The sequence below is a fragment of the Oncorhynchus nerka genome, linkage group LG15, assembly GCF_034236695.1.
Source record: "Oncorhynchus nerka isolate Pitt River linkage group LG15, Oner_Uvic_2.0, whole genome shotgun sequence".
Taxonomy (NCBI): Eukaryota; Metazoa; Chordata; class Actinopteri; order Salmoniformes; family Salmonidae; genus Oncorhynchus; species Oncorhynchus nerka.
The window spans coordinates 662,008-675,494 of NC_088410.1; positions in this window are offsets into that span (position 1 = coordinate 662,008).

Consider the following 13,487-nt stretch of genomic DNA (forward strand, 5'->3'; position numbering starts at 1 on the left):
CCGAACCCTGCGTCGAGACTAGGGTTGGCCGAACGCTGCGTCGAGACTAGGGTTGGCCGAACGCTGCGTCGAGACTAGGGTTGGCCGAACGCTGCGTCGAGACTAGGGTTGGCCGAACGCTGCGTCGAGACTAGGGTTGGCCGAACGCTGCGTCGAGACTAGGGTTGGCCGAACCCTGCGTCGAGACTAGGGTTGGCCGAACCCTGCGTCGAGACTAGGGTTGGCAGAACCCTGCGTCGAGACTAGGGTTGGCAGAACCCTGCGTCGAGACTAGGGTTGGCCTGCGTCGAGACTAGGGTTGGCAGAACGCTGCGTCGAGATTAGGGTTGGCCGCACCCTGCGTCGGGACTAGGGTTGGCCGAACGCTGCGTCGAGACTAGGGTTGGCCTGCGTCGAGACTAGGGTTGGCAGAACGCTGCGTCGAGATTAGGGTTGGCCGCACCCTGCGTCGGGACTAGGGTTGGCCGAACGCTGCGTCGAGACTAGGGATGGCCGAACGCTGCGTCGAGACTAGGGTTGGCCTAACGCTGCGTCGAGACTAGGGTTGGCCGAACCCTGCGTCGAGACTAGGGTTGGCCGAACCCTGCGTCGAGACTAGGGTTGGCCGAACCCTGCGTCGAGACTAGGGTTGGCCGAACGCTGCGTCGAGACTAGGGTTGGCCGAACGCTGCGTCGAGACTAGGGTTGGCCGAACGCTGCGTCGAGACTAGGGTTGGCCGAACGCTGCGTCGAGACTAGGGTTGGCCGAACGCTGCGTCGAGACTAGGGTTGGCCGAACGCTGCGTCGAGACTAGGGTTGATTCTCACATGGGGCAGCAAAGATTTTAAAAAGACAGTTTTGGCTGAACATGAAGTCTCATAATCTGAAGGTCGTGAGTTCGATCCTCACACGGGGCAGCAAAGCTTTTAAAAAGACAGTGTTGGCTGAAGATGAAGTGAAAATGAATTCACTGTCGTTTTGGACTTTCACACAATACATATTTTTGTCAAGGTGGATACCACATCTTAAGGTCCATATCGATATGTATTACTTTAGAATGAAATCAATCTTTTTGTCTCAGGGGTTGTCGAATTTCAGACCATACATACATTTTGGCACGGTGGTTTCAACATCACTGTAAAAATCTGACGTTCGGTATCGATATTTTTTTTCTTCATTTTGGATATTTTTGCCAGAATTGCCTCGTTAGCACAGTAGGTAGCGCTTCAGTCTCATAATCTGAAGGTCATGAGTTCGATCCTCACACGGGGCAGCAAAGCTGTTAAAAAGACAGTGTTGGCTGAAGATGAAGTGAAAATGAATTCACTGTCGTTTTGGACTTTCACACAATACATACTTTTGTCAAGGTGGATACTACATCGTAAGGTCCATATCGATATGTATTACTTTAGAATGAAATCAATCTTTTTGTCTCAGGGGTTGTCGAATTTCAGACCATACATACATTTTGGCACGGTGGTTTCAACATCACTGTAAATATCTGAAGTTTGGTATCAATATTTTTTAAATTTCTTTTTGGATATTTTGCAAGAAGGGCCTCGTTAGCGCAGTAGGTAGCGCGTCAGTCTCATAATCTGAAGGTCGTGAGTTCGATCCTCACACGGGGCAGCAAACCTTTTAAAAAGACAGTGTTGGCTGAAGATGAAGTGAAAATTAATTCACGGTCGTTTTGGACTTTCACACAATACATACATTTGTCAAGGTGGATACCACATCGTAAGGGCCATATCGATATGTATTACTTTAGAATGAAATCAATCTTTTTTTCTCAGGGGTTGTCGAATTTCAGACCATACATACATTTTGGCACGGTCGTTTCAACATCACTGTAAAAATCTGACGTTCGGTATCGATATTTTTTGTCTTCAATTTGTATTTTTTTTGCAAGAAGGGCCTCGTTAGCGCAGTAGGTAGCGCGTCAGTCTCATAATCTGAAGGTCGTGAGTTCGATCCTCACACGGGGCAGCAAAGCTTTTAAAAAGACAGTGTTGGCTAAAGATGAAGTGAAAATGAATTCACTGTGGTTTTCGACTTTCACACAATACATACTTTTGTCAAGGTGGATACCACATCGTAAGGTCCATATCGATATTTATTACTTTAGAATGAAATCAATCTTTTTTTCTCAGGGGTTGTCGAATTTCAGACCATACATACATTTTGGCACGGTGGTTTCAACATCACTGTAAAAATCTGACGTTCGGTATCGATATTTTTTTATTCATTTTGGATAATTTTGGCAGAAGTGCCTCGTTAGCGCAGTAGGTAGCGCGTCAGTCTCATAATCTGAAGGTCGTGAGTTCGATCCTCACACGGGGCAGCAAAGCTTTTAAAAAGACAGTGTTGGCTAAAGATGAAGTGAAAATGAATTCACTGTGGTTTTGGACTTTCACACAATACATACTTTTGTCAAGGTGGATACTACATCGTAAGGTCCATATCGATATGTATTACTTTAGAATGAAATCAATCTTTTTGTCTCAGGGGTTGTCGAATTTCAGACCATACATACATTTTGGCACGGTGGTTTCAACATCACTGTAAATATCTGAAGTTTGGTATCAATATTTTTTAAATTTCTTTTTGGATATTTTAGCAAGAAGGGCCTCGTTAGCGCAGTAGGTAGCGCGTCAGTCTCATAATCTGAAGGTCGTGAGTTCGATCCTCACACGGGGCAGCAAACCTTTTAAAAAGACAGTGTTGGCTGAAGATGAAGTGAAAATTAATTCACGGTCGTTTTGGACTTTCACACAATACATACATTTGTCAAGGTGGATACCACATCGTAAGGGCCATATCGATATGTATTACTTTAGAATGAAATCAATCTTTTTTTCTCAGGGGTTGTCGAATTTCAGACCATACATACATTTTGGCACGGTCGTTTCAACATCACTGTAAAAATCTGACGTTCGGTATCGATATTTTTTGTCTTCAATTTGGATATTTTTGCAAGAAGTGCCTCGTTAGCGCAGTAGGTAGCGCGTCAGTCTCATAATCTGAAGGTCGTGAGTTCGATCCTCACACGGGGCAGCAAAGCTTTAAAAAGACAGTGTTGGCTAAAGATGAAGTGAAAATGAATTCACTGTGGTTTTGGACTTTCACACAATACATACTTTTGTCAAGGTGGATACCACATCGTAAGGTCCATATCGATATTTATTACTTTAGAATGAAATCAATCTTTTTTTCTCAGGGGTTGTCGAATTTCAGACCATACATACATTTTGGCACGGTGGTTTCAACATCACTGTAAAAATCTGACGTTCGGTATCGATATTTTTTTTCTTCATTTTGGATATTTTTGCAAGAAGGGCCTCGTTAGCGCAGTAGGTAGCGCGTCAGTCTCATAATCTGAAGGTCGTGAGTTCGATCCTCACACGGGGCAGCAAAGCTTTTAAAAAGACAGTGTTGGCTAAAGATGAAGTGAAAATGAATTCACTGTGGTTTTGGACTTTCACACAATACATACTTTTGTCAAGGTGGATACTACATCGTAAGGTCCATATCGATATGTATTACTTTAGAATGAAATCAATCTTTTTGTCTCAGGGGTTGTCGAATTTCAGACCATACATACATTTTGGCACGGTGGTTTCAACATCACTGTAAATATCTGAAGTTTGGTATCAATATTTTTAAATTTCTTTTTGGATATTTTTGCAAGAAGGGCCTCGTTAGCGCAGTAGGTAGCGCGTCAGTCTCATAATCTGAAGGTCGTGAGTTCGATCCTCACACGGGGCAGCAAACCTTTTAAAAAGACAGTGTTGGCTGAAGATGAAGTGAAAATGAATTCACTGTCGTTTTGGACTTTCACACAATACATACTTTTGTCAAGGTGGATACCACATCGTAAGGTCCATATCGATATGTATTACTTTAGAATGAAATCAATCTTTTTTCTCAGGGGTTGTCGAATTTCAGACCATACATACATTTTGGCACGGTGGTTTCAACATCACTGTAAAAATCTGACGTTCGGTATCGATATTTTTTGTCTTCAATTTGGATATTTTTGCAAGAAGTGCCTCGTTAGCGCAGTAGGTAGCGCGTCAGTCTCATAATCTGAAGGTCGTGAGTTCGATCCTCACACGGGGCAGCAAAGCTTTTAAAAAGACAGTGTTGGCTAAAGATGAAGTGAAAATGAATTCACTGTGGTTTTGGACTTTCACACAATACATACTTTTGTCAAGGTGGATACCACATCGTAAGGTCCATATCGATATTTATTACTTTAGAATGAAATCAATCTTTTTTTCTCAGGGTTGTCGAATTTCAGACCATACATACATTTTGGCACGGTGGTTTCAACATCACTGTAAAAATCTGACGTTTGGTATCGATATTTTTAAATTTCATTTTGGATAATTTTGCAAGAAGTGCCTCGTTAGCGCAGTAGGTAGCGCGTCAGTCTCATAATCTGAAGGTCGTGAGTTCGATCCTCACACGGGGCAGCAAAGCTTTTAAAAAGACAGTGTTGGCTAAAGATGAAGTGAAAATGAATTCACTGTGGTTTTGGACTTTCACACAATACATACTTTTGTCAAGGTGGATACCACATCGTAAGGTCCATATCGATATGTATTACTTTAGAATGAAATCAATCTTTTTGTCTCAGGGGTTGTCGAATTTCAGACCATACATACATTTTGGCACGGTGGTTTCAACATCACTGTAAAATCTGAAGTTTGGTATCAATATTTTTTTTTCTTTTTGGATATTTTTTTGCAAGAAGGGCCTCGTTAGCGCAGTAGGTAGCGCGTCAGTCTCATAATCTGAAGGTCGTGAGTTCGATCCTCACACGGGGCAGCAAAGCTTTTAAAAAGACAGTGTTGGCTAAAGATGAAGTGAAAATGAATTCACTGTGGTTTTGGACTTTCACACAATACATACTTTTGTCAAGGTGGATACCACATCGTAAGGTCCATATCGATATTTATTACTTTAGAATGAAATCAATCTTTTTTTCTCAGGGGTTGTCGAATTTCAGACCATACATACATTTTGGCACGGTGGTTTCAACATCACTGTAAAAATCTGACGTTCGGTATCGATATTTTTTTTCTTCATTTTGGATATTTTTGCAAGAAGTGCCTCGTTAGCGCAGTAGGTAGCGCGTCAGTCTCATAATCTGAAGGTCGTGAGTTCGATCCTCACACGGGGCAGCAAAGCTTTTAAAAAGACAGTGTTGGCTAAAGATGAAGTGAAAATGAATTCACTGTGGTTTTGGACTTTCACACAATACATACTTTTGTCAAGGTGGACTACATCGTAAGGTCCATATCGATATGTATTACTTTAGAATGAAATCAATCTTTTTTGTCTCAGGGGTTGTCGAATTTCAGACCATACATACATTTTGGCACGGTGGTTTCAACATCACTGTAAATATCTGAAGTTTGGTATCAATATTTTTTAAATTTCTTTTTGGATATTTTAGCAAGAAGGGCCTCGTTAGCGCAGTAGGTAGCGCGTCAGTCTCATAATCTGAAGGTCGTGAGTTCGATCCTCACACGGGGCAGCAAACCTTTTAAAAAGACAGTGTTGGCTGAAGATGAAGTGAAAATTAATTCACTGTCGTTTTGGACTTTCACACAATACATACATTTGTCAAGGTGGATACCACATCGTAAGGTCCATATCGATATGTATTACTTTAGAATGAAATCAATCTTTTTTTCTCAGGGGTTGTCGAATTTCAGACCATACATACATTTTGGCACGGTGGTTTCAACATCACTGTAAAAATCTGACGTTCGGTATCGATATTTTTTGTCTTCAATTTGGATTTTTTTTGCAAGAAGGGCCTCGTTAGCGCAGTAGGTAGCGCGTCAGTCTCATAATCTGAAGGTCGTGAGTTCGATCCTCACACGGGGCAGCAAAGCTTTTAAAAAGACAGTGTTGGCTAAAGATGAAGTGAAAATGAATTCACTGTGGTTTTGGACTTTCACACAATACATACTTTTGTCAAGGTGGATACTACATCGTAAGGTCCATATCGATATGTATTACTTTAGAATGAAATCAATCTTTTTGTCTCAGGGGTTGTCGAATTTCAGACCATACATACATTTTGGCACGGTGGTTTCAACATCACTGTAAATATCTGAAGTTTGGTATCAATATTTTTTAAATTTCTTTTTGGATATTTTAGCAAGAAGGGCCTCGTTAGCGCAGTAGGTAGCGCGTCAGTCTCATAATCTGAAGGTCGTGAGTTCGATCCTCACACGGGGCAGCAAACCTTTTAAAAAGACAGTGTTGGCTGAAGATGAAGTGAAAATGAATTCACTGTCGTTTTGGACTTTCACACAATACATACTTTTGTCAAGGTGGATACCACATCGTAAGGTCCATATCGATATGTATTACTTTAGAATGAAATCAATCTTTTTTTCTCAGGGGTTGTCGAATTTCAGACCATACATACATTTTGGCACGGTGGTTTCAACATCACTGTAAAAATCTGACGTTCGGTATCGATATTTTTTTCTTCATTTTGGATATTTTTGCAAGAAGGGCCTCGTTAGCGCAGTAGGTAGCGCGTCAGTCTCATAATCTGAAGGTCGTGAGTTCGATCCTCACACGGGGCAGCAAAGCTTTTAAAAAGACAGTGTTGGCTGAAGATGAAGTGAAAATGAATTCACTGTCGTTTTGGACTTTCACACAATACATACTTTTGTCAAGGTGGATACCACATCGTAAGGTCCATATCGATATGTATTACTTTAGAATGAAATCAATCTTTTTTCTCAGGGGTTGTCGAATTTCAGACCATACATACATTTTGGCACGGTGGTTTCAACATCACTGTAAAAATCTGACGTTCGGTATCGATATTTTTTGTCTTCAATTTGGATTTTTTTGCAAGAAGTGCCTCGTTAGCGCAGTAGGTAGCGCGTCAGTCTCATAATCTGAAGGTCGTGAGTTCGATCCTCACACGGGGCAGCAAAGCTTTTAAAAAGACAGTGTTGGCTAAAGATGAAGTGAAAATGAATTCACTGTGGTTTTGGACTTTCACACAATACATACTTTTGTCAAGGTGGATACCACATCGTAAGGTCCATATCGATATGTATTACTTTAGAATGAAATCAATCTTTTTTTCTCAGGGGTTGTCGAATTTCAGACCATACATACATTTTGGCACGGTGGTTTCAACATCACTGTAAAAATCTGAAGTTTGGTATCGATATTTTTTTCTTCATTTTGGATATTTTGCAAGAAGGGCCTCGTTAGCGCAGTAGGTAGCGCGTCAGTCTCATCTGAAGGTCGTGAGTTCGATCCTCACACGGGGCAGCAAAGCTTTTAAAAAGACAGTGTTGGCTAAAGATGAAGTGAAAATGAATTCACTGTGGTTTTGGACTTTCACACAATACATACTTTTGTCAAGGTGGATACTACATCGTAAGGTCCATATCGATATGTATTACTTTAGAATGAAATCAATCTTTTTGTCTCAGGGGTTGTCGAATTTCAGACCATACATACATTTTGGCACGGTGGTTTCAACATCACTGTAAATATCTGAAGTTTGGTATCAATATTTTTAAATTTCTTTTTGGATATTTTAGCAAGAAGGGCCTCGTTAGCGCAGTAGGTAGCGCGTCAGTCTCATAATCTGAAGGTCGTGAGTTCGATCCTCACACGGGGCAGCAAACCTTTTAAAAAGACAGTGTTGGCTGAAGATGAAGTGAAAATTAATTCACTGTCGTTTTGGACTTTCACACAATACATACTTTTGTCAAGGTGGATACCACATCGTAAGGTCCATATCGATATGTATTACTTTAGAATGAAATCAATCTTTTTTCTCAGGGGTTGTCGAATTTCAGACCATACATACATTTTGGCACGGTGGTTTCAACATCACTGTAAAAATCTGACGTTTGGTATCGATATTTTTTTCTTCATTTTGGGTATTTTTGCAAGAAGGGCCTCGTTAGCGCAGTAGGTAGCGCGTCAGTCTCATAATCTGAAGGTCGTGAGTTCGATCCTCACACGGGGCAGCAAAGCTTTTAAAAAGACAGTGTTGGCTAAAGATGAAGTGAAAATGAATTCACTGTGGTTTTCGACTTTCACACAATACATACTTTTGTCAAGGTGGATACCACATCGTAAGGTCCATATCGATATTTATTACTTTAGAATGAAATCAATCTTTTTTTCTCAGGGGTTGTCGAATTTCAGACCATACATACATTTTGGCACGGTGGTTTCAACATCACTGTAAAAATCTGACGTTCGGTATCGATATTTTTATTCATTTTGGATAATTTTGGCAAGAAGTGCCTCGTTAGCGCAGTAGGTAGCGCGTCAGTCTCATAATCTGAAGGTCGTGAGTTCGATCCTCACACGGGGCAGCAAAGCTTTTAAAAAGACAGTGTTGGCTAAAGATGAAGTGAAAATGAATTCACTGTGGTTTTGGACTTTCACACAATACATACTTTTGTCAAGGTGGATACTACATCGTAAGGTCCATATCGATATGTATTACTTTAGAATGAAATCAATCTTTTTGTCTCAGGGGTTGTCGAATTTCAGACCATACATACATTTTGGCACGGTGGTTTCAACATCACTGTAAATATCTGAAGTTTGGTATCAATATTTTTTAAATTTCTTTTTGGATATTTTCGCAAGAAGGGCCTCGTTAGCGCAGTAGGTAGCGCGTCAGTCTCATAATCTGAAGGTCGTGAGTTCGATCCTCACACGGGGCAGCAAACCTTTTAAAAAGACAGTGTTGGCTGAAGATGAAGTGAAAATTAATTCACTGTCATTTTGGACTTTCACACAATACATACTTTTGTCAAGGTGGATACCACATCGTAAGGTCCATATCGATATGTATTACTTTAGAATGAAATCAATCTTTTTTTCTCAGGGGTTGTCGAATTTCAGACCATACATACATTTTGGCACGGTGGTTTCAACATCACTGTAAAAATCTGACGTTCGGTATCGATATTTTTTGTCTTTTTTTAATATTTTTGCAAGAAGGGCCTCGTTAGCGCAGTAGGTAGCGCGTCAGTCTCATAATCTGAAGGTCATGAGTTCGATCCTCACACGGGGCAGCAAAGCTTTCAAAAAGACAGTGTTGGCTAAAGATGAAGTGAAAATGAATTCACTGTGGTTTTTGGACTTTCACACAATACATACTTTTGTCAAGGTGGATACCACATCGTAAGGTCCATATCGATATTTATTACTTTAGAATGAAATCAATCTTTTTTTCTCAGGGGTTGTCGAATTTCAGACCATACATACATTTTGGCACGGTGGTTTCAACATCACTGTAAAAATCTGACGTTCGGTATCGATATTTTTTTATTCATTTTGGATATTTTTGCAGAAGTGCCTCGTTAGCGCAGTAGGTAGCGCGTCAGTCTCATAATCTGAAGGTCGTGAGTTCGATCCTCACACGGGGCAGCAAAGCTTTTAAAAAGACAGTGTTGGCTAAAGATGAAGTGAAAATGAATTCACTGTGGTTTTGGACTTTCACACAATACATACTTTTGTCAAGGTGGATACTACATCGTAAGGTCCATATCGATATGTATTACTTTAGAATGAAATCAATCTTTTTGTCTCAGGGGTTGTCGAATTTCAGACCATACATACATTTTGGCACGGTGGTTTCAACATCACTGTAAATATCTGAAGTTTGGTATCAATATTTTTTAAATTTCTTTTTGGATATTTTAGCAAGAAGGGCCTCGTTAGCGCAGTAGGTAGCGCGTCAGTCTCATAATCTGAAGGTCGTGAGTTCGATCCTCACACGGGGCAGCAAACCTTTTAAAAAGACAGTGTTGGCTGAAGATGAAGTGAAAATTAATTCACTGTCGTTTTGGACTTTCACACAATACATACTTTTGTCAAGGTGGATACCACATCGTAAGGTCCATATCGATATGTATTACTTTAGAATGAAATCAATCTTTTTTCTCAGGGGTTGTCGAATTTCAGACCATACATACATTTTGGCACGGTGGTTTCAACATCACTGTAAAAATCTGACGTTCGGTATCGATATTTTTTTCTTCATTTTGGATATTTTTGCAAGAAGGGCCTCGTTAGCGCAGTAGGTAGCGCGTCAGTCTCATAATCTGAAGGTCGTGAGTTCGATCCTCACACGGGGCAGCAAAGCTTTTAAAAAGACAGTGTTGGCTGAAGATGAAGTGAAAATGAATTCACTGTCGTTTTGGACTTTCACACAATACATACTTTTGTCAAGGTGGATACCACATCGTAAGGTCCATATCGATATGTATTACTTTAGAATGAAATCAATCTTTTTTCTCAGGGGTTGTCGAATTTCAGACCATACATACATTTTGGCACGGTGGTTTCAACATCACTGTAAAAATCTGACGTTCGGTATCGATATTTTTTCTTCTTTTTGATATTTTTTTGCAAGAAGGGCCTCGTTAGCGCAGTAGGTAGCGCGTCAGTCTCATAATCTGAAGGTCGTGAGTTCGATCCTCACACGGGGCAGCAAAGCTTTTAAAAAGACAGTGTTGGCTAAAGATGAAGTGAAAATGAATTCACTGTGGTTTTCGACTTTCACACAATACATACTTTTGTCAAGGTGGATACCACATCGTAAGGTCCATATCGATATTTATTACTTTAGAATGAAATCAATCTTTTTTCTCAGGGGTTGTCGAATTTCAGACCATACATACATTTTGGCACGGTGGTTTCAACATCACTGTAAAAATCTGACGTTCGGTATCGATATTTTTTATTCATTTTGGATATTTTTGCAAGAAGTGCCTCGTTAGCGCAGTAGGTAGCGCGTCAGTCTCATAATCTGAAGGTCGTGAGTTCGATCCTCACACGGGGCAGCAAAGCTTTTAAAAAGACAGTGTTGGCTAAAGATGAAGTGAAAATGAATTCACTGTGGTTTTGGACTTTCACACAATACATACTTTTGTCAAGGTGGATACTACATCGTAAGGTCCATATCGATATGTATTACTTTAGAATGAAATCAATCTTTTTGTCTCAGGGGTTGTCGAATTTCAGACCATACATACATTTTGGCACGGTGGTTTCAACATCACTGTAAATATCTGAAGTTTGGTATCAATATTTTTTAAATTTCTTTTTGGATATTTTAGCAAGAAGGGCCTCGTTAGCGCAGTAGGTAGCGCGTCAGTCTCATAATCTGAAGGTCGTGAGTTCGATCCTCACACGGGGCAGCAAACCTTTTAAAAAGACAGTGTTGGCTGAAGATGAAGTGAAAATTAATTCACGGTCGTTTTGGACTTTCACACAATACATACATTTGTCAAGGTGGATACCACATCGTAAGGTCCATATCGATATGTATTACTTTAGAATGAAATCAATCTTTTTTGTCTCAGGGGTTGTCGAATTTCAGACCATACATACATTTTGGCACGGTGGTTTCAACATCACTGTAAAAATCTGACGTTCGGTATCGATATTTTTTTTCTTCAATTTTGGATTTTTTGCAAGAAGGGCCTCGTTAGCGCAGTAGGTAGCGCGTCAGTCTCATAATCTGAAGGTCGTGAGTTCGATCCTCACACGGGGCAGCAAAGCTTTTAAAAAGACAGTGTTGGCTAAAGATGAAGTGAAAATGAATTCACTGTGGTTTTGGACTTTCACACAATACATACTTTTGTCAAGGTGGATACCACATCGTAAGGTCCATATCGATATGTATTACTTTAGAATGAAATCAATTTTTTTCTCAGGGGTTGTCGAATTTCAGACCATACATACATTTTGGCACGGTGGTTTCAACATCACTGTAAAAATCTGACGTTTGGTATCGATATTTTTTAAATTTCTTTTTGGATATTTTTGCAAGAAGGGCCTCGTTAGCGCAGTAGGTAGCGCGTCAGTCTCATAATCTGAAGGTCGTGAGTTCGATCCTCACACGGGGCAGCAAAGCTTTCAAAAAGACAGTGTTGGCTGAAGATGAAGTGAAAATGAATTCACTGTCGTTTTGGACTTTCACACAATACATACTTTTGTCAAGGTGGATACCACATCGTAAGGTCCATATCGATATGTATTACTTTAGAATGAAATCAATCTTTTTTTCTCAGGGGTTGTCGAATTTCAGACCATACATACATTTTGGCACGGTGGTTTCAACATCACTGTAAAAATCTGAAGTTTGGTATCGATATTTTTTAAATTTATTTTTGGAAATTTTGGAAGGGCCTCGTTAGCGCAGTAGGTAGCGCATCAGTCTCATAATCTGAAGGTCGTGAGTTCGATCCTCACACGGGGCAGCAAACCTTTCAAAAAGACAGTGTTGGCTGAAGATGAAGTGAAAATGAATTCACTGTGGTTTTGGACTTTCACACAATACATACTTTTGTCAAGGTGGATACCACATCGTAAGGTCCATATCGATATGTATTACTTTAGAATGAAATCAATCTTTTTGTCTCAGGGGTTGTCGAATTTCAGACCATACATACATTTTGGCACGGTGGTTTCAACATCACTGTAAAAATCTGAAGTTCGGTATCAATATTTTTTTTCTTTTGGATATTTTTGCAAGAAGTGCCTTGTTAGCTCAGTAGGTAGCGCGTCAGTCTCATAATCTGAAGGTGTGAGTTCGATCCTCAAAGCTTTAAAAAACAGTGTTGGCTGAAGATGAAGTGAAAATGAATTCACTGTCGTTTTGGACTTTCACACAATACATACTTTTGTCAAGGTGGATACCACATCGTAAGGTCCATATCGATATGTATTACTTTAGAATGAAATCAATCTTTTTTTCTCAGGGGTTGTAAATTTCAGACCATACATACATTTTGGCACGGTGGTTTCAACATCACTGTAAAAATCTGAAGTTCGGTATCGATATACATATATTTTTTTTTTTATATTTTTGCAAGAAGGGCCTCGTTAGCGCAGTAGGTAGCGCGTCAGTCTCATAATCTGAAGGTCGTGAGTTCGATCCTCACACGGGGCAGCAAAGCTTTTAAAAAGACAGTGTTGGCTGAAGATGAAGTGAAAATGAATTCACTGTCGTTTTGGACTTTCACACAATACATACTTTTGTCAAGGTGGATACCACATCGTAAGGTCCATATCGATATGTATTACTTTAGAATGAAATCAATCTTTTTTTCTCAGGGGTTGTCGAATTTCAGACCATACATACATTTTGGCACGGTGGTTTCAACATCACTGTAAAAATCTGACGTTCGGTATCGATATTTTTTTATTCATTTTGGATAATTTTGCAAGAAGTGCCTCGTTAGCGCAGTAGGTAGCGCGTCAGTCTCATAATCTGAAGGTCGTGAGTTCGATCCTCACACGGGGCAGCAAAGCTTTTAAAAAGACAGTGTTGGCTAAAGATGAAGTGAAAATGAATTCACTGTGGTTTTGGACTTTCACACAATACATACTTTTGTCAAGGTGGATACTACATCGTAAGGTCCATATCGATATGTATTACTTTAGAATGAAATCAATCTTTTTGTCTCAGGGGTTGTCG